This window comes from Asterias amurensis, chromosome 4 (assembly GCF_032118995.1).
Source record: "Asterias amurensis chromosome 4, ASM3211899v1".
NCBI lineage: Eukaryota > Metazoa > Echinodermata > Asteroidea > Forcipulatida > Asteriidae > Asterias > Asterias amurensis.
The window spans coordinates 2,370,811-2,392,909 of NC_092651.1; the positions used below are offsets into that span (position 1 = coordinate 2,370,811).

The 22,099-nt window shown below is 39.0% G+C and overlaps 1 protein-coding gene across 1 annotated transcript in view; it reads left to right on the plus strand.

Moving 5' to 3' along the window:
• The window catches only part of LOC139936576 (uncharacterized), a 45,232-nt gene that overhangs the window by 5,486 nt on the left and 17,647 nt on the right, over nt 1–22,099 (plus strand). Inside the window, exon 3 of the mRNA XM_071931418.1 lies at nt 20,397–20,457. The gene's annotated coding sequence lies outside the window, so the exon portion shown is untranslated. The remainder of the gene's footprint in view (nt 1–20,396; nt 20,458–22,099) is intronic.

Sequence of the window (22,099 nt, forward strand, 5' to 3'; positions counted from 1 at the left end):
GCAAAAACTCAGCAACTAAGGCTGGATGACTGTATACTTAGGGCTCTCAATAACCCATAAGGGCGATTCCATGGTTAGTCGCATTACACTTTTTAGTGTCATTTCTTGATCTTGGTGCTAGTAGTTCTATGTGAGATATTATTTCCACTAAGTTTATAGACTGATTTGTATTTGACACCCAAGGCTTTGAAGTGATGATATTAAAAATGTTGTGGGCGTTGTACTCTGGATGTTATAGCTTTGTAAAAAGCGGTTAGTCGCATTACACAAAAAGGACATGATAAAAAATACACTTGTCTCAATTCAAAAGTTTCCTCAAACTAAAAAACTTTAAAGGTTTTACTACGTTTAGCACACATCTCTTATACATTAGTATCCAACAGGATACTTATAAATAGTCAGCAACTTGAACTTTTAGGTTTACGTGGCAAAACCATGGTTAGTCGCATTACGGTTAGTCGCATTACAGTTTGTCCGGCCACTTAAGCCAAGCCCAATGGAGCCTAAACTGAGTTCTTGTTTGGCAAAATTGGGTTCATTCCTTATCAACAAACAAAATAAATTAATTTCACTTGTTTTTTACTAAAATAATAACGCCTTTTCTCTTAAAAATCATAGAAACAAGGCTGAAATGTGTATTTTTAGAAAAGCAAACTTACATTTTTTCGGAAATATTATTATTTCCCATTTTACTGACCACCTTTATTTTCAGAGTTGTGCATTCAACATAAAATGTTAAATATCTTGCCGAGTATGTACGAACTGAACAAAAATAAAATCGCAGATTTAAAGTGACTTACACACTGTACATAACATGTAACCATGTCCCTGAAAAATCAAAGTTTGGGTTATTGTTTAAAAGTGGACTGTGAATTTAAAATGGCCTTGTTGGTTATCACAAGTTCCTCAATGCAACAAACAATTTATTTTGTGTCGAAAAAGTGTATAAAACAAAACAAAAAACCTTCTTGATCACCCATCTCCTCGACTTTACCTGGATACATTTCACTGCATGTTACACCACACACCACTGACCATGCATTGCTACCCTTGCATCACTACCCTGGTTTGTAAGGCAGCATTTTGTAGTTATCATGTTTCTTCTTTCTAAAGGAAAATGGTGGCAAGAGGACATCAGCTTTTTGCTTTTGTTTGCTCTTTTTGGAGATTTTTCTGTGCTCTTCTTGAATTCCTTGTATTTTAACATCATTCTGCTTTTTCAGCCTAGGCAATGGTACAACATGTACATATGTCCACAATTTGTGAAGTAAATTAGTTCCATTACTTCACTTTTCTACTCAAAATTCTCAGAAATGTTGCTTTTTCTTTATTTTGTTTCATATGTTAATGATGAAACTAGATTGGAGTGGCACATGTACAACACATGTTATAGTTTTCAGCATGGAAAAATGCATTGTGGGTAGGGCATGAGTGGCATCTGCAGAGCCCCAGATCTCTTAATTCATGTAATATTGTCCTCTAGTAAGTCAAAACCAAGATATCCAGCTTTGCTGACCTCTTAGCGTCCTCCTCTTAAAAAAATATTTGGTTAGTCGCATTACATTGCATGGTTAGTCGCATTACCGGTTAGTCGCATTACACTTTTTGATAACTCGTTATTAAAATACACCAACTAGAGTGTTGATTTCTTTACTCATTTCAGACTTGGTAATAACGGTAGAAGCATATTTTGAATTGCCATGAGGAAAGTCAGTGGATTTTTCGTGCAATTGAAATAACTTCATCTCTCGGTTAGTCGCATTACGCCCTGTGGAAGCTCCCACAAGTACACTCACATATTGCTTAAATGAGAAACACAAGTTACAATTCATTCTGGATTTTAAATAGTTGTACCTGCTGCTAATCACAACTATTAAAGTTTTGCTGGAAGAACCTTTGCGGGGGACAATATTTAACTTTGAAGAAATCACCTTAATGTGCTCACTTTTTAGGGTCTGTTCACAGCTTGTGCAAACATGAGCTGAATTTGTACAAAATGGTACAGAGTGTGTAAAAAAAGTTAATGTCTGTTTCCTTTCATATGTTAGCTATAACTTTTACGTGGAAAGAAAGTTGTAACACAATTTTTATTTTTTGGTGTCATGTCCATGTTTGCTTGGAATCGCCCATAAGCAAAAATACAGGATTTCTCAATAACTCGATCGTCGAGGCTGACAGAGTCCTCTCCTCGGGAATCTCAAAATGCAAAGTGACACACCTAAATTTCTGTTCCCCTTAGATTAACACAAAATAACTTCCCGCTGTAAGATCTCGTGACTTGCACACATTCCAAACCTTTAACATAAAGGAACTATTGGTCAGATGCCTTCTTGGCCAATCATAACCTTTAAACTGCCCCAAAAGTTTACTAACCCTTACAGAACTTCAACACAATGAAAAGAAAATGCCCAATTCACGATTGTGGCACTTTGGCCATAACTATTTAGAACATTGTTTCTTCCTGTATTTTACATAACGGCCAGCAAACTGAGGAAACTTAAGTAATTCTTTAAAAGACTTATATCACTCCGTGACAGGAACAGTGATGCTCTTTTTCTGTCAGTCACTGCCGCTCTGTAGCCCCCATTGCTACACACACAATGTAGTTTGAGTAATGTTGGTCATTTCTTACCCAAGTGACTTCATGCCCAAGGCTGTTTTTTACTGTGTTCCTTTTAAAGGCAGTGGACGCTATTGGTAATTACTCAAAATATTTATTAGCATAAAACCTTTCTTGGTGACAATTAATGGGGAGAGGTTGATGGTATAAAACAATGTGAGAAATGGCTCCCTCTGAAGTGCCATAATTTTCGAGAAAGAAGAAATTTTCCACGAATTTGATTTCGAGACCTCAGATTTAGAACTTGAGGTCTCGAAATCAATCATCTAAACGCACACAACTTTGTGTGACAAGGGTGTTTATTTCTTTCATTATTATCTCGCAAGTGCGATAACCGATTGACCTCAAGTTTTCACAGATTTGTTATTTTATGCATATGTTGAGATACACCAACTGTGAAGGCTAGTCTTTGACAATTACCATTAGTGTCCACTGCCTTTAAGTCAATATTCATTGAGATGTTAAAATTAGAAAATTAAAGTTATTCCAAAATCTGAAAGGCGCAAATTATACTGCTCATATTTCTAATGCATATGATTCTGTTTCGTTCTGCTTTGATCAATTAGGCCTTTAATTGGCCTAAGATTGCACCACGGAGCACTTATTATGAAAAATATTTTCCCAGGCCCTTAAGCAACCCAAACCCATGACATAAAGGATTCACGCTCGCATGCTCTGTACAGATTTTGCCCCTCCCCCCTAAAATTTGTGTATAGTTCCACCCTTGAACATGCTGGTAATCTATAAGAGGCTCTACTGCTGCTCTAATTTGTGAGGCTTCATATTCTGTTTTGTTAATCAATTATTCATCTATAATTGGCCAAAGATTGCACCACATTATTTTCCCTGGCCCTTGTGTAGGCCTCATTTCTCCATCTTTAACAGATTTTCCCCAATCTTCCAAATCTCCCGCCCCAACCCACCCCCCCCCCCCCCGACCCTTGGCGAGCACTAAAATATGCAGAATTAATATGGATACAAAGCTGTAACTGAGTTGTTTTTTTGTGGAAGTGTCGTGGCCGAGCGGGTAAGAGCACCGCATTCAAACTGATCAGCAGAGTGTGGGTTTGAATCCCCAGCCGTGAAACTTGTGTCCTAAGCAAGACTCTTAACCATTGCTTCGTCCTTCGGATGGGACGTTAAGCCGTTGGTCCCATGTGTTATGTAACGCTTGTAAAAGAACCCAGTGCACTTATAGAAAAGAGAAGGGGTTCGCCCCAGGTGTTTTTGGTCCGATCGGCAGCAAACTGCGCCACAGCATCTTGTTAAGCATTACATGGTGCTATCAGAATTAGGTCTCATACTTTAAACATCTGGCAGGAAAAACTGTATGTTACGGCGCCAGGAGCGTCACTGGGTGACGGATAAGTGTGCTATTATATAAGAAGCCACAATTCTTATTCTTATTTTATATCATAGCAAAATGGTTTACCAAGTGGCTTACAATAGACTTTCCCAAAAACTCCAACTTCTGAGGGACTAACTTGTACTGCAACATTTTTACTACTGTACATGTGTACTACTGTACATGTGTACTTTTAAATCATGTCAGATGAATTGAAAGGGTCAAAAGATGTCTCTAAAAAGGTCTAGATTGCACCAGAGAGCATCTACGAGCTAAACATCTTCAGGGCCCTAAAGCAGGCCTCGGGCCCCACGCCATAACTGCTATGACATAACAATGTCCCCCCTTTCAAGACAGATTGACACCCATGCTTAAAAAAGTTACTTATTCAAGAAAAAACTAGATATAGTGTTTGTAAAAACAAACACTAGGTGTTCGGCTATTGTTGGGTCAGTGTTTGAATAAATGAAACGAGTATTGTAAGTATCCCGTCAAATTACAAAGAAATCAAAACCAAATAGTTTTCTTGATGTGTAATAATTTTATGGAAAAAGCATCAAAAAGTGTACATTTCAACCTAAAAGCCTTTAAATAATGCCTTTTCAAAGCATTTTACAGGCTCTTCCAGTTTAAAAAGGTCAAAAAGTCAAGTGAAGGTCACCAACATACCCAATTTTGTGGAATACGTGAGGCCCTTTCATATGATGTATATATTGTCAAAATAGCTTTTGTGTTTGAGGAAACGTGAACTGATGAATAATGACGACTGGAAAAGAGACTAACTAACCAGAAGGGAAATGTTTGCTGAAAACGCCTTGAAAACAGACTACGTACGTAAAGCCCTTTCATATGATGTATAGATTGTCAAAATAGCTTTTGTGGTTGAGGAAATGTGAACTGATGAATAATGACGACTGGAGAAGAGACTAACTAACCGGAAGGGAAATGTTTGTTGAAAAGCCTTGAAAACAGACTACGTACGTAGAGCCCTTTCATATCATGTACAGATTGTCAAAATAGCTTTTGTGGTTTAGGACATAGGAACTATGCATAATGACGACTGGAGAAGAGACTAACTAACCGGAAGGGAAGTGTTTGTTGAAAACACCTTGAAAACAGACTACATACGTAAAGCCCTTTCATATGATGTATAGATTGTCAAAATAGCTTTTGTGGTTGAGGATATAGGAGCTTAATGCATAATGACGACTGGAGAAGAGACTAACTAACTGGAAGGGAAATGTATGTTGAAAACGCCTTGAAAACAGACTAAAAACGAGGCCATTTATAGGAGAAAAAAAAAATTAAATACAAAAACAAACAGTTCAAATTTTGGTCGCCACGTGGTCTCCCATCGAAATACTGACTGGGCCCGATTTTGCTTAACCTCAGTGACCGGACGAGAACCGGTGTTATCAACGCAGTATGGTCGTAGATAAAACTAATAATTACTTTTGAAGAAAACTGACATTATGTTGAGAACGCCTCGAACGCAGACTAAAACGATCAAAACGTGGTGCAGAGCATGACTATGCTCCTCAATGCACCGCATACTTACACATAGTGACCGCAATGCACCGCATGCTTACACGTGGTGACAAAGTACGTGTACATGTAATCGTAAAATCTTTACGCGCAATCAATGGGGAAATTTGTAGTTCTTTATACATGAATTTTGAAATGTTCAACCTCTCTTTTGAGCCGGAAGACAAAATCAAAAAGGGGTCATGTCTGTGAGGTGGTTACGGAGTTTTTAATGCCCTTTCAGATGATGTATTGATTGTAAAAATCCCTCATGGAGATCAAAAGTTATGATTTTTTGAAATAATAAACTTTGAATTAGTGTATCTCGTCAACTGATTACGTCATCGTGACGTAACAACCTTTGCATCATCTACTGGTTATTGTCTACCTGTGTGCAAAGTTTTAACTTAATGCAAGCTTGGCATCTATGCTTTTTCTTGCGGACAATCGACAGCGAGAAGAATAAGAAAAAAAAAAAAAAAAAAAAAAAAAAAAAAAAGAACAAAATCAAAGAGTTGTTCGGACTGTTGCCCGAACACCTAAAAAAAAAACTGTTGTGCTAAAAGGTTTAAAGCGAACCCCAGATGCCTCATATAGCATCACTGTTATGACTTGTGTGGTGGCCCCCCCCCCCCCCCAATCTTTCAAGGCAGATTGACAGTTTGACACCCATGCATAGAAAGATCTCTTAATTGAAACATCAAAAAACTGATTGTGTGAAATGAGACTCCAGTTTTGGGTTTTATTTTCTTCCCACTGTTTGTTAACTTTCAAATGGTATTCAAGATTAGGTGGTGCTGTCTCTTAGATTTCCCAACTGTGGTTTTTCCAGTCCAGATAAAATCAACAAATAAATAACACGTAATATAGGTACAGGGCTAATGATGTACAAACTGTGCACAGAGCTACTTGCTGTTATAGTCAAAGATCAAACAAACAACCATTTATAATGATCAATGGCCAGATTATCAGTTTATTGGAGTATGGCTATTGATAATGGACTTGGACTTTAAATACAAAAACAGTTTGAAGTATGTCTAGGTTTGTTGCTACTGTCAGAGCACATCCAGTGAATATTGTATACATTGGATTAAAGTACATGTATAGGCGCACTCTTTAGAACATCGATTTAAAGATATCCCATGATTTCAGTTTGTAGTTTTTTGTTTTTGTTTCTTTGTCAAGCTGTAACATACACTACATGTAGAGTGCGTTTGATTAGCTTCCCATCGGTGTATGGGTCAAAATCAAAAATTAATGTTTTTTATCCCCGATGCAAATAACATCTCTTATATCCTTGCGATACCCGCTGCCAAAACATGTAAGTAAGATGTAAACATGTTGGTTAGATACTGCTCTAGAATGGCAAGGTTCGAGGGTTCGAATCCCATCCGAGTAACATGCCTGTGATATTTTTTCACAGGACTCTGGAAAGTACTGAGTATACAGTGCTAACACACATCGGTGTATGGCTAAAAACCAAAATAAATATTCTTTATCCCCGATGCAAATTAAACATCTCTTATAGATTCCCTTGGTCGACCCCGCGGTGCTCACTTGGCTGAGCCCCTGACAAGAGCAAATCAAATGATCACTCACTCTCTCGTGGTGACGTCCATGCACCTCGGGCCAGCCCAGAGTGACCTATCCACAAGCAGGGCACTTGGGGCTGACCCGGGTGAACCCCTGGAATGAGGTCTAAGCTATTCCAATGTACCGGGGACAGATCAGGGTCCACCCAGGGAAGCTAATCGAATGCAGCCATTACAGGAACATTACAGATTTGTTTTCTTGCTAACAAAACAGTTGCTGGCAGTGTTAGCACTATTATGTAATCCGTCGCTGTACATTTAACTAGACAAACCTGTAGAACGAGAAGTGAAAAACGCTAATGCATTTTGCATGACATATGTTTATAAAAAAAAATGAATAAAACTATCACTTAGTGATTAACTCAAAATGGGAATGAAGCTCAAGTATTGCACTGTGTCAGACCAAACCCTGTGTCCTGCCATGGGCATCAATCCGGCAGGCGACAGGGGGACACGTCCCTCACTTTTTAAAGAGTGGGGGACACTATATCAAATGCCCCCACCCCCCCCCCCCCCAATTTGACCAGCTTCATCAACAGTAAGCTCAAGTATTGCACTGTGTTAGACCAAACACTGTGTCCTGCCCACCGCTGTATAAAAGGCCCTGTGAGCGACATACGGTTTGCGCGCATGCGCGAGAATTCTGCGAGGTCACTGGGAAATTCAGCGTATTTTCGCCTTTACTTCATTGATCAAAAACGCCCTTTACATACTGAATATTCATACTAAAGACGAAATTAACCAATAGGATCATGAAGAAATGATATCCTCTGCATATTATGTAGTAAAGAAACATCAGATATGACGGAACCCCGCGAAATTCGGGGAAATCTGTGCCGAAGTTTGTGTCCAAACGAGACATGCGCAGTCTGAAAATTTACAGATTTGGAGGTGGATTTTCTTCATGAAGATGAGTTTTCCTTAATACGTGGAAAGTGACATATAAGAAATTAAACCTTCCTACACCAAACTGTAACTTTTTATAAGAGCAAACCCCGTACTTTGTCTTAAAATGGTGGGATTCCCCCTCGGGTTTTACCACGGCAAAACAAGATTTCTAGGTATTCCGTTGTGCGTTGCCCATACATTTGTACACAATCTCCAGGCCCTACGACATGTACCGTTTGTGTGTACAAAACTGCTCACTGTGCATTCGTTCCGACTTTCAGGGGAAAATTTTGATTTCTTTAAATATAAAATTAGGGTCAGCTGGTTTATATTAGATTTAGACCATGTTCGCCAGGATTTGGATGGTTGTTTCTAATATTCAAATTCACATTAAACTTCAACAAGTCATCAGATAAAACACTGTTGGTACTGTAGGCCTAATAAGTTTTTATTAAACAAATAGGGGCAGGATGGGGAAGAGAAAAAATTCCTGAAAAAATTGTTGGTGTTTTTTTCTAGTACACCTACACACTAGGTATGTTTAAAAGAGTCAACTGGATGTTCAAGTTACAATGTAGTGTATTCACGAGCCTCGTAGTCGTTGTGTGAGGTCAGATGTTCAGGCTAGGTTGGCAGCATGGTCGGAGGTTTAAAGACCGCTCCATTTATTTCAATCTTAGTTAACCCTTGATTTAAAAATTAATAACAACACATCAGTTAGAAAAATTACAAAATTTTAAATAAGTTATGGCAGACAAAATGCACAATTTATTCACTCAAAAACCAAACTCTACTGAAAGTTTGTTACATATTTTTTAAACACCAAGACAAGAAAGACCATACGTTAACTATTTTACTATTTTGAGGGCAAACAAGTCATCAGATACTATAACAATTCTTTGAATATTAACTGTTCACATTTTACCAAAATGTTGTCAGATCAAATCTCCATTAGCCCTGAATCTCAACAATTGAAGATCACATCAACAATTAGAAAAACAATTATGCAGAGTTTGTGGCAACCGGGACACATTCAGAGACAGTGGACACTATTGGTAATTGTCAAAGACCAGTCTTCTCACTTGGTGTATCTCATTATATCAGAAAATAACAAACATGTGAAAATTTGAGCTCAATTGTTCGTCGAAGTTGCGAGATAATAATAATAGAAAAAACACAGAAAGCTGTGTGTTCAGATGCTTGATTTCGAGACCTCAAGTTCTAAATCTAAAGTCTCTAAATCAAATTCATGGAAAATTACGTCTTTCTCGAAAACTACTCCACTTCTGAGAGAGCCGTTTCTCACAATGTTTTATACTACCAACCTCTCCCCATTACTCGTAATCAAGAAAGGTTTCATGCATTACCTAGTAAGGATTTGTGCTATTAATTATTTTGAGTAATTACCAATAGTGTCCCCTGTTCACGATATGCAGATAAAATTAACGTGAAGTACCAATTCAATTCAATTCAATTCAATTCAATTCAATTGACGTGACTTGAGATGAAAGTCTTCGCCATCCCCTTTTTATCTGCCACCTTTGTCCTTCTAATTTATTTCTACCTACATCATGGGTCATGCCCAATGACTGGAGTGTTCATCCAGTCAAAAGTGAATGCAGTGTTTGCAATGGAGTGGTGTGTAACAGAGGTGGTCGGCCAGCCAACACAAATAACGGAGACTGGATGAGCTATCTAGAAGAGACGGAAGAGAAAAACAAAGAAGAGGTGTTGGCTAGGTTTCATGAATTGTCTGAGATAACCTCTCCATACCCCAATCTGAACTTCTTTACTGATGACGCATTGTTTGTTTGCAAATGGAGAATAATTTGTGAAAACTTTTTTTTGCTTATCGTGCCTGTAGAGTATTTTTGTCTCAACATCATCTTGCGCTATTAAATGCACTGTATGCCAAAGCAATTTCAGTCTGAAAGAAATTAACCCCCCTAAACAATACTTCATGCATGTGCTACAAAATTTAAGGGTTAAATGCACAATGTGTAAGATGAGTAGCTGGTTAAGAACCGAACGAAGCATGGTTTGGGGCTGCTTGGTGAAGAGGGGGGGGGGGTTCATGCCTGCTGCATTCAACATTCTAAACAGACGATTCAATGGTGCCAAAAATTTAACTGAATCCCAACCTTCACAAACTCCTCTGTGTCATATGCGGGAACATCACCTGTGCGTCAACCCCATCCAAAACAAGTCTCCGTCCCAAGTCACGACCACGCAAGCGCTGCTCACAACCTGAAATCAAGAAGGTACATAGCTTTAAATAAATACCTCAACAAAATCCAAGGGAATAAAATATCTGTGAAAAGTAGGCAAGTCTGAATGTACTATATAGTATTTATATTTTGTCAGAACATTGTGACTTGAGTTGACATGAATTTATACACATACTCATCATCATCAGATGGTGTGTTTTGTTATTTAAATGCTTGTGTATATATATAGAACTGTTTTTATACCCGTGGCTTTAGGATAATTTATGATATAATAAGGTGAACTAAAAAATTGTTGATTATATTTCTGTGGGGGAAAGCTATTATTATACTCAAATTATAGTACATGTAGTAAATATGTCTGTTGGAGAAATTATTAACAATCAATAATAGAACCCCAAATAGTTCAAAACATTTAAAAGTCAAGCGTACTTCTACTTCTACTTCGCTACTAGGCAAAGTCCCATGATGGGATATCACGCCAAGAAGGACCAACATTACACGTTTGTAACCCACGTATACTGTGTCTTAAATAGAAAATTCATCAACAACAGTGAAAACGCGACCACGGTCGTGTAAAAATCCCTTTTTCTAAATGGCTGCCCACGAGGCTCCATTTTAGGTTTGCTCAGTGCTACCTATCATGTACGTGTTCACAATGAGTCAGTCTTCCCTCCAGAACTGATTATTTCACCAGGAAAACTCATTATCAACCCTTATAAACGCCAACAAATGTACCAATAATTACCTTGTTCCTCGATGCATCAAAAGCTCGCGGATCGCAACATATTTTTGGTGTAGTTTCAAGATCAGCTGTGCACCCCGGACATCGTCAAATGAAGCCATGCCTGGTGTCATTGTCTCCCCAGCTAATCAAACTATGACCTTTGTTGAATATTCATGAGACCGTCTTGCTTTAAATACGAGGCCGAATGACATCATCCGGTTGACTGGTCGACAACAAAACGCGATCGTGTTTACTCATAACCAAACCTAGCCACGAGAGGGTGCTAGATAGAACTAAAAATGCCGCGCGGGCGCGCAACCGCTTGTCGCACTGCAAACAGCGGTGTGCCGTGGGCATCAGACCTACCCCCACTATTTAATGGCTGGCGGACACTATACCAAAGATGTAAGACCAAAGCCTGTGTCCTGCCATGGGCATCCATCCTTCCCACTTTTTAAAGGGTGGGGAACACAATATCAAATGCACCCCCACAGTTTTTGATCAGCTTGACCAAGTATTGCACAGTGTAAGGCCAAAGCCTATGTGCTGCCATGGGCATCAATCCTGGGGTGACACATATCCCTCACTTTGTAAAAGGTGAGGGACACTACATGTATATCAAACGTCCCCCCCCCCTCCCCCCGCCCAATTATTGACACGCATTATCATGAAGCTATTTCACTTAGTAAAACCAAACCCTGTGTCCTGCCCTAGTCCTGCCATCGGCATCCTGGTGCCGAGTGGGGACATGTCCGCGACTTTCTTAAGGGTGGGGGACACTATATCAAATGCCCCCCACAGTTTTTGACGAGCTGTATTATGAAGCTCAATATTTCACTTTGTAAGACCAAAGCCTGTGTCCCGCCATAAGCATCAATCCTGGGGGCGACGGGGGACATGTTTACAACTTTTTAAGGGTGGGAGACACTAGGCCTATATTTGGTTTTTGAGGGTTTTTAGTCCATTCTATGTTTTTTTATTTTTTTATTGTTGTTCCTTACTCTTATTGCTACGGTGTTTTGTTGTGGGTGCGTTTTTTTTCCTTCCCAATAATGTGGATTTGCTCGTGTTTTAATGTTTTCTTTTGTGTGATTTTTAATGTTGCAGTGCAATCTCCTTTTATATTGTATAATTATATTTTGATCGAGAAAGATCGTTGGCAGGGGTCTGGTTTTACACATCTTTTGATGACATTTTTTATACTTTTGTTTTTACCTTGACAGCCCCTGTACAACTTGTAACTATTGTGTATGTCTAAAGATTTAAAATAAATAAAATAAAATAAATAAGTATATCAAACGTCCCCCCCCCAAAAAAAAAAAAAAAAAAACAGTTTTTGACCAGCTTTATCATGAAGTATGTCACTGTGTAAGACCAAAGCCTGATGTGTCCTGCCATGGACATCAACCTTTGGCGTGATGTGTCCCTTTTTAAAGGGTGGGGAACACCAAATCAAATATTCCCTCAGTTTTTGTTATGGTGTATATCTTATTCGGCACATGCCATCACCAGAATATTTACTTCAAAAGTCTTGTAGTTACTGTAGGCCTATGTTTATTTTACGTCCCCCAACTTTTTAAGGGTTGGGGGACACTCCTCCCAGTATTAGACAATATAAGACCAAACCCTGTGTCCTGCCCTGGGCATCAATCCTGCTGGGGCTGTCGAGGGACACGTCCCTCACTTTTTAAAGGGTGGGGGACACTATATCAAATGTGCCCCCCCCCCAATTTTTGACCAGCTTCATCATCAGGAAGTTCAAGTATTGCACTGTGTAAGACCAAACCCTGTGTCCTGCCATGGGCATCAGACCTACACGTCCTTCACTATTTAATGGATGGCGGACACTATACCAAATATGTAAGACCAAAGCCTGTGTCCTGCCCTGGGCATCTATCCTTCCCATTTTTTTAAAGGGTGGGGAACACAATATCAAATGCACCCCCACTTTTTTTGATCAGCTTGACCAAAGCCCAAAGCCTATGTGCTGACATGGGCATCAATCCTGGGGTGACACATATCCCTCACTTTGTAAAAGGTGGGGGACACTACATGTATATCAAATGTCCCCCCTCCCCCCGCCCAATTATTGACACGCATTATCATGAAGCTATTTCACTTTTAGTAAGACCAAACCCTGTGTCCTGCCCTAGTCCTGCCATCGGCATCCTGGTGCCGAGTGGGGACATGTCTGCGACTTTCTTAAGGGTGGGGGACACTATATCAAATGCCCCCCCCCCCCACAGTTTTTGACAAGCTGTATTATGAAGCTCAATATTTCACTTTGTAAGACCAAAGCCTGTGTCCTACCATAAGCATTAATTCTTGGGGCGACGGGGGACATGTTTACAACTTTTTAAGGGTGGGAGACACTAGGCCTATATTTGGTTTTTGAGGGTTTTTAGTCCATTCTATGTTTTTTATTTTTTTATTGTTGTCCCTTCCTCTTATTGCTACGGTGTTTTGTTGTGGGTGCATTTTTTTTCCTTCCCAATAATGTGGATTTGCTCGTGTTTTAATGTTTTCTTTTGTGTGATTTTTAATGTTGCTGTGCAATCTCCTTTTATATTGTATAATTATATTTTTATCGTTGGCAGGGGTCTGGTTTTACACATCTTTTGATGACATTTTTTATACTTTTGTTTTTACCTTGACAGCCCCTGTACAACTTGTAACTATTGTGTATGTCTAAAGATTTAAAATAAATAAAATAAGTATATCAAACGTGTCCCCCCCCCCAAAAAAAAAAAAAAAAAAAACATTTTTTGACCAGCTTTATCATGAAGTATGTCACTGTGTAAGACCGAAGCCTGTGTCCTGCCATGGACATCAACCTTTGGCATGATGTGTCCCTTTTTAAAGGGTGGGGAACACCAAATCAAATATTCCCTCAGTTTTTGTTATGGTGGATATCTTATTCGGCACATGCCATCACCAGAACATTTACTTCAAAAAGTCTTGTAGTTACTGTAGGCCTATGTTTATTTTACGTCCCCCAACTTTTTAAAGGTTGGGGGACACTCCTCCCAGTTTTGACCACCTTTATCATGAAGCTAAAGTATTAGACAATATAAGACCAAACCCTGTGTCCTGCCATGGGCATCAATCCTGGGGGCGACAGGGGACACATCCCCTACTTTTTAAAGGGTGGGGAAAACTATATCAAATGCCCCCCTCCCCCAGTTTTTGACCAGCTTTGTCATGAAGCTCAAGTATTGCACTGAGTAAGACCAAACCCTGTGTCCTGCCCTGGGCATCAATTCTGGTGGCGACGGGGGACATGTCCCCCAATTTTTAAAGGCAGTGGACACTATTGGTAATTACTCAAAATAATTATTAGTATAAAACCTTACTTGGTGACGAGTAATGGGGAGAGGTTGATCGTATAAAACGATGTGAGAAACGGCTCCCTCTGAAGTGCCATAGTTTTCGAGAAAGAAGTCATTTTCCACGCATTTGATTTCGAGACCTCAGATTTAGAACTTGAGGTCTCGAAATCAACCATCTAAACGCACACAACTTAGTGTGACAAGGGTGTTTATTTCTTTCATTGTTATCTCGCAAGTGCGATGACCGATTGACCTAAAATTTTCACAGGTTTGTTATTTTATGCATATGTTGAGATACACCAACTGTGAAGGCTAGTCTTTGACAATTACCAATATTGGCCACTGCCTTTAAGTCAATATTCATTGAGATGTTAAAATTAGAAAATTAAAGTTATTCCAAAATCCGAAAGGCGCAAATTATACTGCTCATATTTCTAATGCATGATTCTGTTTCGTTCTGCTTTGATCAATTAGGCCTTTAATTGGCCTAAGATTGCACCACAGAGCATCTATTATGAAAAGTATTTTTCCAGGCCCTTAAGCAACCCAAACCCATGACATAAAGGATTCACGCTCGCATGCTTTGTACAGATTTTGCCCCTCCCCCCTAAAATTTGTATTTAGTTCCACCCTTGAACATGCTGGTAGTCTGTTTTGGTAATCAATTATTCATCTATAATTGGCCAAAGATTGCACCACAACATTTTCCCTGGCCCTTTTGTAGGCCTCATTTCCCACGCCAAAAAAGGCTTCGCGTCCGCACACATGCTCCATCTTTAACAGATTTTCCCCAATCTTCCAAATCTCCCGCCCCAACCCCCCCCCCTACCCACCTAAAAAAAGTTGCAATGATTGGGATGAAACACTGATCCCCCCCCTTGGCGATGATTGGTATTAAACGCCGTCTGAGCACTAAATATGCAGAATTAATATGGATACAAAGCTGTAACTGAGTTGTTTTTTTGTGGAAGTGTCCTGGCCGAGTGAGTAAGAGCACCGAATTCAAACTGATTAGCAGAGTGTGGGTTTGAATCCCCAGCCGTGAAACTTGTGTCCTAAGCAAGACTCTTAACCATTGCTTCGTCCTTCGGATGGGACGTTAAGCCGTTGGTCCCATGTGTTATGTAACGCTTGTAAAAGAACCCAGTGCACTTATCGAAAAGAGAAGGGGTTCGCCCCAGGTGTTTTTGGTCCGATCGGCAGCAAACTGCGCCACAGCATCTTGTTAAGCATTACATGGTGCTATCAGAATTAGGTCTCATACTTTAAACATCTGGCAGGAAAAACTGTATGTTACAGCACCAGGAGCGTCACTGGGTGACAGATATGTGTGCTGTTATATAAGAAGCCACAATTCTTATTCTAATTCTATATCATAGCAAAATGGTTTACCAAGTGGCTTACAATAGACTTTAAATCCCCAAAACTCCAACTTCTGAGGGACTCGTCATATCACAGCAAAAAAGGTCAAACAATATAAATCGGGACTAACTTGTACTGCATCATTTGTTCTATTAAATCATTTCAGATGAATTGAAAGGATCAAAAGATGTCCCTGAAAAGGCCTAGATTGCACTCGAGAGCATCTAAGACCTACACATTTTTAGGGCCCTAAAGCAGGCCTCGGGCCCCACGCCATAACTGCTATGACATAACAATGTCCCCCCCATCTTTCAAGACAGATTGACACCCATGCTTAAAAAAATTACTTATTCAAGCATAAAAAAAAACCTGTTGTGCTAAAAGGTTTAAAGTGAACCCCAGATGCCTCATATAGCATCACTGTTATGACTTGTGTGGTGCCCCCGCCCCCCATCTTTCAAGGCAGATTGACAGTTTGACACCCATGCATAAAAATATCTCTTAATTGAAACATACAAAAAAAACTGATTGTGCTAAATGAGACTCCAGTTTTGGGTTTTATTTTCTTCCTATTGTTTGTTAACTTTCAAATGGTATTCAAGATGAGGTGGTGCTGTCTCTTAGATTTCCCAACTGTGGTTTTTCCAGTCCAGATAAAATCAACAAATAAATAACACGTAATATAGGTACAGGGCTAATGGTGTACAAACTGTGCACAGAGCTTCTTGTTGTTATAGTCAAAGATCAAACAACCAACCATTTATAACGATCAATGGCCAGATTATCAGTTTATTGGAATATGGCTATTGATAATGAACTTGGACTTTAAACACGAAAACAGTTTGAAGTATGTCTAGCTTTGTTGCTACTGTCAGAGCACATCCAGTGAATATTGTATACATTGGATTAAAGTATAGGCGCACTCTTTAGAATACCGATTTAAAGAAATCCCATGATTTCAGTTTGTAGTTTTTTGTTTTTGTTTCTTTGTCAAGCTGTAACATACAGTACAAGTAGAGTGTGTTTGATTAGCTTCCCATCGGTGTATGGGTAAAAATCAAAATTAATGTTTTTTATCCCCGATGCAAATAACATCTCTTATATCCTTGCGATACCCGCTGCCAAAACATAGGATTTGATATGCTTCTAGCTACCGGGCAACCTCGGTAGTCTAGTTGGTAAGATACTGCTCTAGAATTGCAAATGTTGTGGGTTCGAATCCCACCCGAGTAACATGCCTGTGATATTTTTTCACAGGACTCTGGGAAAGTACTGACTACACAGTGCTAACAAACATCGGTGTAAGGGTAAAAAACCTAAATTAGTGTTGTAGTTTTTTTGTTTTTTTTGTCAAGCTGTAACATACATACATTGTAGAGAGCGTTCGTTTAGCTTCCCTGTGATATTTGTTCACAGGACTCGGGAAAGTACTGAGTATACAGTGCTAACACACATCAGTGTATGGGTAAAAACCAAAATTAATATTCTTTATCCCGATGCAAATTAAACATCGCTTATAGCTTCCCTTGGTCGACGCGCGGTGCTCACTTGGGTGAGCCCCTGACAAGAGCAAATCAAATGATCACTCACCCTCTCGTGGTGACGTCCATGTACCTTGGGTCACCCCTGAGTGACCCAATCCACAAGCAGGGCACTTGGGGCTGACCTGGGTGAACCCCTGGAATGAGGTCTAAGCTATTCCAACATACCGGGGCAGATCAAGGTCGACCCAGGGAAGCTAATCGAACGCAGCCATTACAGGAACATTACAGATTTGTTGTCTTGCTTACAAAACAGTTGCTGGCAGTGTTAGCACTATTATATAATCCGTCAATGTTCATCTTACTGGACAAACCTGTAGAACGAAAAGTAAAAAACGCTAATGCCTTTTGCATGACATCTATTTATATAAAAAAAAAGTTAATAAAACGCTCACCGAGTGATAAACTCAAAACGGGAAATTAGTTTTATTTATTTCTCATCAAATATGACTTTTTATTTTAGACAGTAATATTTCAAGGGATGTTTGTTACTATCATCTTCATTAGACTGTGTAAGTTTTATGTAAATCTGTGATCTTAGACGATTTTGGAATTTCATTTTAGAGGGTTTTTCCAACCTCGTTTAAAATGTTGAACACACAAAGATGTATAATCGATAAGGGGCATCTTTTATAAGAAGGCTCACGTAAATTTTTTTTAAAAATCTTTGTAAAGGCTGCCAATGACTGCAATTAAATCGCTCGAGAACAGTCCCGGACTTGGAAACAACCATTTATAATGATCACCCAGCAGGCACAAGATGGTCATAGTAACGCTAAACCGACGTCAAATCCCGACGTCGGATGACGGTCGGCTCATGGTTCTATGTGAAAGTTTGTAGGACGTCTGTTACCGACCGTGATACAACGTAATTTTCCGACCGCAAACCGACGTCGACAGACCGTAAATAAATAAACGTCATTTGGACGTCGGCAAATTTCCCAAAACATGACGTCAAATCCCGACGTCGGATGATGGTCGGTTTATGGTTCTATGTGAAAGTTTGTAGGACGTCTGTTATCGACCATGATACAACGTAGTTTTTCCGACCACAAATCGACGTCGGCATATTGTCAATTAATGACATCGTTTAGAAGTCATTGGAATACACTGCAAATGATGTCGTGACGGTAAATTGCCGTCACAAGCTGACCATAATATGACGAAATACTGATGTACATATTATGACGTCATAATGATGTCACAGGTTGACCAAAATATAATGACGCTACTAACTGGTTATGATACAAACAATAATATGGCGTTTGTTTATGGTCGGCTTATGGTAATACAATTATGGTTACAAAGGGACATACAAAAAACGTCTATGCAACGTCTGCTCAATGACCTTACTATCTGGTTAAAATACAAATATTAATGCGACGTCTTATTATGGTCAGACTGTTGTAATAAAACGATGGTTAGACTATGACAATAAAATTACGTCTAAGCAACGTCTGGTCAATGACGTTACTATTAAGTTATAAATCTACCTAAAATGTAACGTTCATTTTCAGTTACATTTTAGCTATTATAGTCATGACCATCTTACGACGTCCATACGATGTTATTAATTTACGTTTGATTCTTGTCGCCAATCTGACGTTGTATTTTAGTCACTTTTTGGTAATCTGACGTTGCGACTCAAAATCAACCATAATATGACGTCAGAAAGACGTCGTGTGCCTGCTGGGCAGTTATCAAGATTATAAGTTTATTACAATATGGCTGTTGGTAATGAACAATTGTGGACTTTAAATACGAAACTTGAGTTTGAAGTACTTGTACGTTTAGGTCTGTTCTCAGCTACTGTACATGTTATTGCATCCAGTGATTATTGTGTACATTAGATAAAAGTAGCGCCTACGTGTACTCTTTGGAATACTGATCGTAATGTTTCTCGTGTTTTCAGTATTATACGCTTCTTTACCTGATTTCAAATTTTATAAATAGTTTCATCATAATCCATTTAATTTAGCAAGAGTTTTACACGTTCCAGCAAGCTCCAGGGTTCCTTTTTCATTCTTGTTGCATTCAATTATTTTGTTTTTGGGGGCATTAGAAACTCACATTGTAACATTATGGCACTCAGTTTTTCTCACAATGTTCAAAACTTTGGGTGCGTTCAATTAGCTTCCCCGCGTCGACCCCGGTGTATGGCATTTTCTTTTTCCAGGAGGAACATGTGCAGATAATTACCCATTTTTTTTCTGGAGAAAAAAACGCCACACACCGGGGTCAACCCAGGGAAGCTAAACGAATGCACCCATTGAGAGACTTGCCCCAGTGTATCTGGCATGGTCTACTGCAGGTTATATAGGATGTTATATACATTACATCTATAGAACAAGGACCAGCTTGCTCTATGGTACATCACATAGGTCTAATAGTTCAACAACTTAACATGCCTGTCTTACAGGTAATAAGCACTGTGAGGCACCCATATAAAAGGTGCTGAAAAAGACCTTGAAAAAACCTGAAATGTTTGAAGAATAAGGTCCCCCCCCCCTATGCTGCTTCCCGGTTGTATCACAAACTTGTGTGTAATCCATTGGCTATACAGCAGTTAAAGGTTGTATGGCTTATGACTGTCACCCACAAGCAAAGGATGTTAACAAAACAGGGAGACCGCCACCTACATGTATAGCTCAGTTGGTAGAGGGTGTTGCATTTTTGCAGAGGTCATTGCGTTTTTGAAGAGGTCATTGGTTTAATTACCTTTAAAGTCACTTTGTTTTTGTTCGTCTAAACGAATGAAATGAAAGAACTGTTGTTCACTGTATTTTGCAAATGTACATGTACATGTTATAAACTTAATATAATTAAGTAAACGTTGTAAATTAAAAGAACATCATTTCCACAACCTTTGCCACACTGGCTGGAGTTCATTGGTTCCAGCTCCAAATGGTCCTCCAAATTCATAATTTAATCTTCATCCAACCTTTAGACAAAAATAAATAATGTCTGTCTTGAATGTTTGGAATATAACACCATTTGCATGTAGGCTTGTTGTCTAGATTCACAACTTGTCCTCTTTTTAGGATTTGTGTTCATTACCTTCTACATCAGTCTTGAAACTTGGAAGATTACACTTCAATTTCTTTCCAAAGAAGTTAATTAAACTTTTCAAACATCTCTTTAATAAGTAACATTATAGAAATACCTACATGTACAGTGTTTTAATCACAACTCCTTTCAATCAATTCAACGTTGACTTATTATTCTTTTTGATTTGTTTCAAAGACTTGGTGCCGGAAGGAACTAAAGTAAAAAATAAAGGAACGAGAAGAAAGCTCCTTGAATGGTAAGTGCCATACAAATGAATCTGACATTTGAAGTAGTGATGAATTGGTTCACTCTGGAGAAGTGTATCGTGACACATTCTTGCCTTTACCTCTTTTAAACATATTGAAGGGAATTTCAGTTTCCACTGTTCATTTAAAGGCACTGTAAACCTTTGGTAATGTCAAAGACCAGTCTTCTCACTTGGTGTATCTCAACTCAGCATAAAATGTTAAACCTGTTAAAAATTAAACTAAATGGGTCGTCAAAGTTGCAAGAGAATAATTGAAGGAAATAACACACTTGTCGCACAAGTTGTGTGCTTTCTGTTCAGATGCTTGATTTCGAGACCTCAGCTGAGGTCTCAAAATCAATTCAAATGTTTTAGTGAGAGCTAACCTCTTTCTCCAAAACTATGTTACTACAGTCAAGACCCAAAAGCTAGATACACCTGTAGGTCATCACTTCAATCTTCCCAATCACTCAATTTCTGACATGATCTTACAGGGCATAGAGGCACTAGGCAACCACAGAGAGACTGTGCGTTTGAGTAGGGAGAAACTCTGGATTAGACGCCTCCAGACTATTCAACCCCATGGTCTGAACATCCAGGAAGGAAACGACTAATAAACCTTTTGTTTTGCCGTCTCCTTTTTTCCCCACAGCCTTTTAGCCTGAGCCTCATTCACTAATTAATTACTGTTTACCCAACCTCACCACCCTTGATGTTGTCCTTTGTGTTTCCATCCTCTTGCTTGTGGTCAAGCCAGTCCCTTCCCTTCAACCCCCCCCCCTTTTTGTCCCCCTATTCATTATTTACCCCCCTGCTTTTTTATGTATGCTTTCTAACCCCATTCATGTATTTCCACTTCACTGCTTATGTTTCACTTAGTTACCTGTTCATGTTTGTTGTGTTGTCATTTAGCCTTCGAGAAAGACTCTGCTAGGGTCGAAACGTCAGGCCATTAACTATTTTTTGCATTTATACTCTCGGTCCATTTGGTTGGTAAGTTGTTTGCAACAGCTAATTCTATTTTCTCAAGGTTTTATACTATCATCAGCTCTCTTTGCTCATAACCAAGTACATGTAAGTTTGTGCTAACAATTATTTTGAGTAATAACCAATAGTGTCCAGTGTCTTTAAGTGTGTCTACACATATTCTTGCCTCTATCTCTGTAAAACATATCAAAGGGAATTTCACTTTCCACTGTTCATTTAAGAAATTTTAGAAAACAGCAAATTATGATGAAACATAACATTAAATACGTGACCAGACAATGTACATGTGTTAGCTGCCTTACTTTTAATATTTGCATTACACCTATATATACATGTGATAGATAACAAATGTTGTTGCGCAGCGCAGGCAAACAGCAAGGGTACATACAATGTCAGTTCATGTACAAACACACCACAATAGGTTTAGCTTCAAATCTTTTAAAGACACTGGACACTATTGGTAATTGTCAAAGACCAATCTTCTCACTTCGTGTATCTCAAGATATGCATACAAAAACAAACCTGTGGAAATTTAAGCTCAATTAATTGTGGAATTGCAAGATAATAATAACAGAAAAAACACCCTTGTCACACGAATATGTGTGCGTTGAGATGGTTGATTTCGAGACCTCAAATTCTAAATCTGAGGTCTCAAACTCAAATT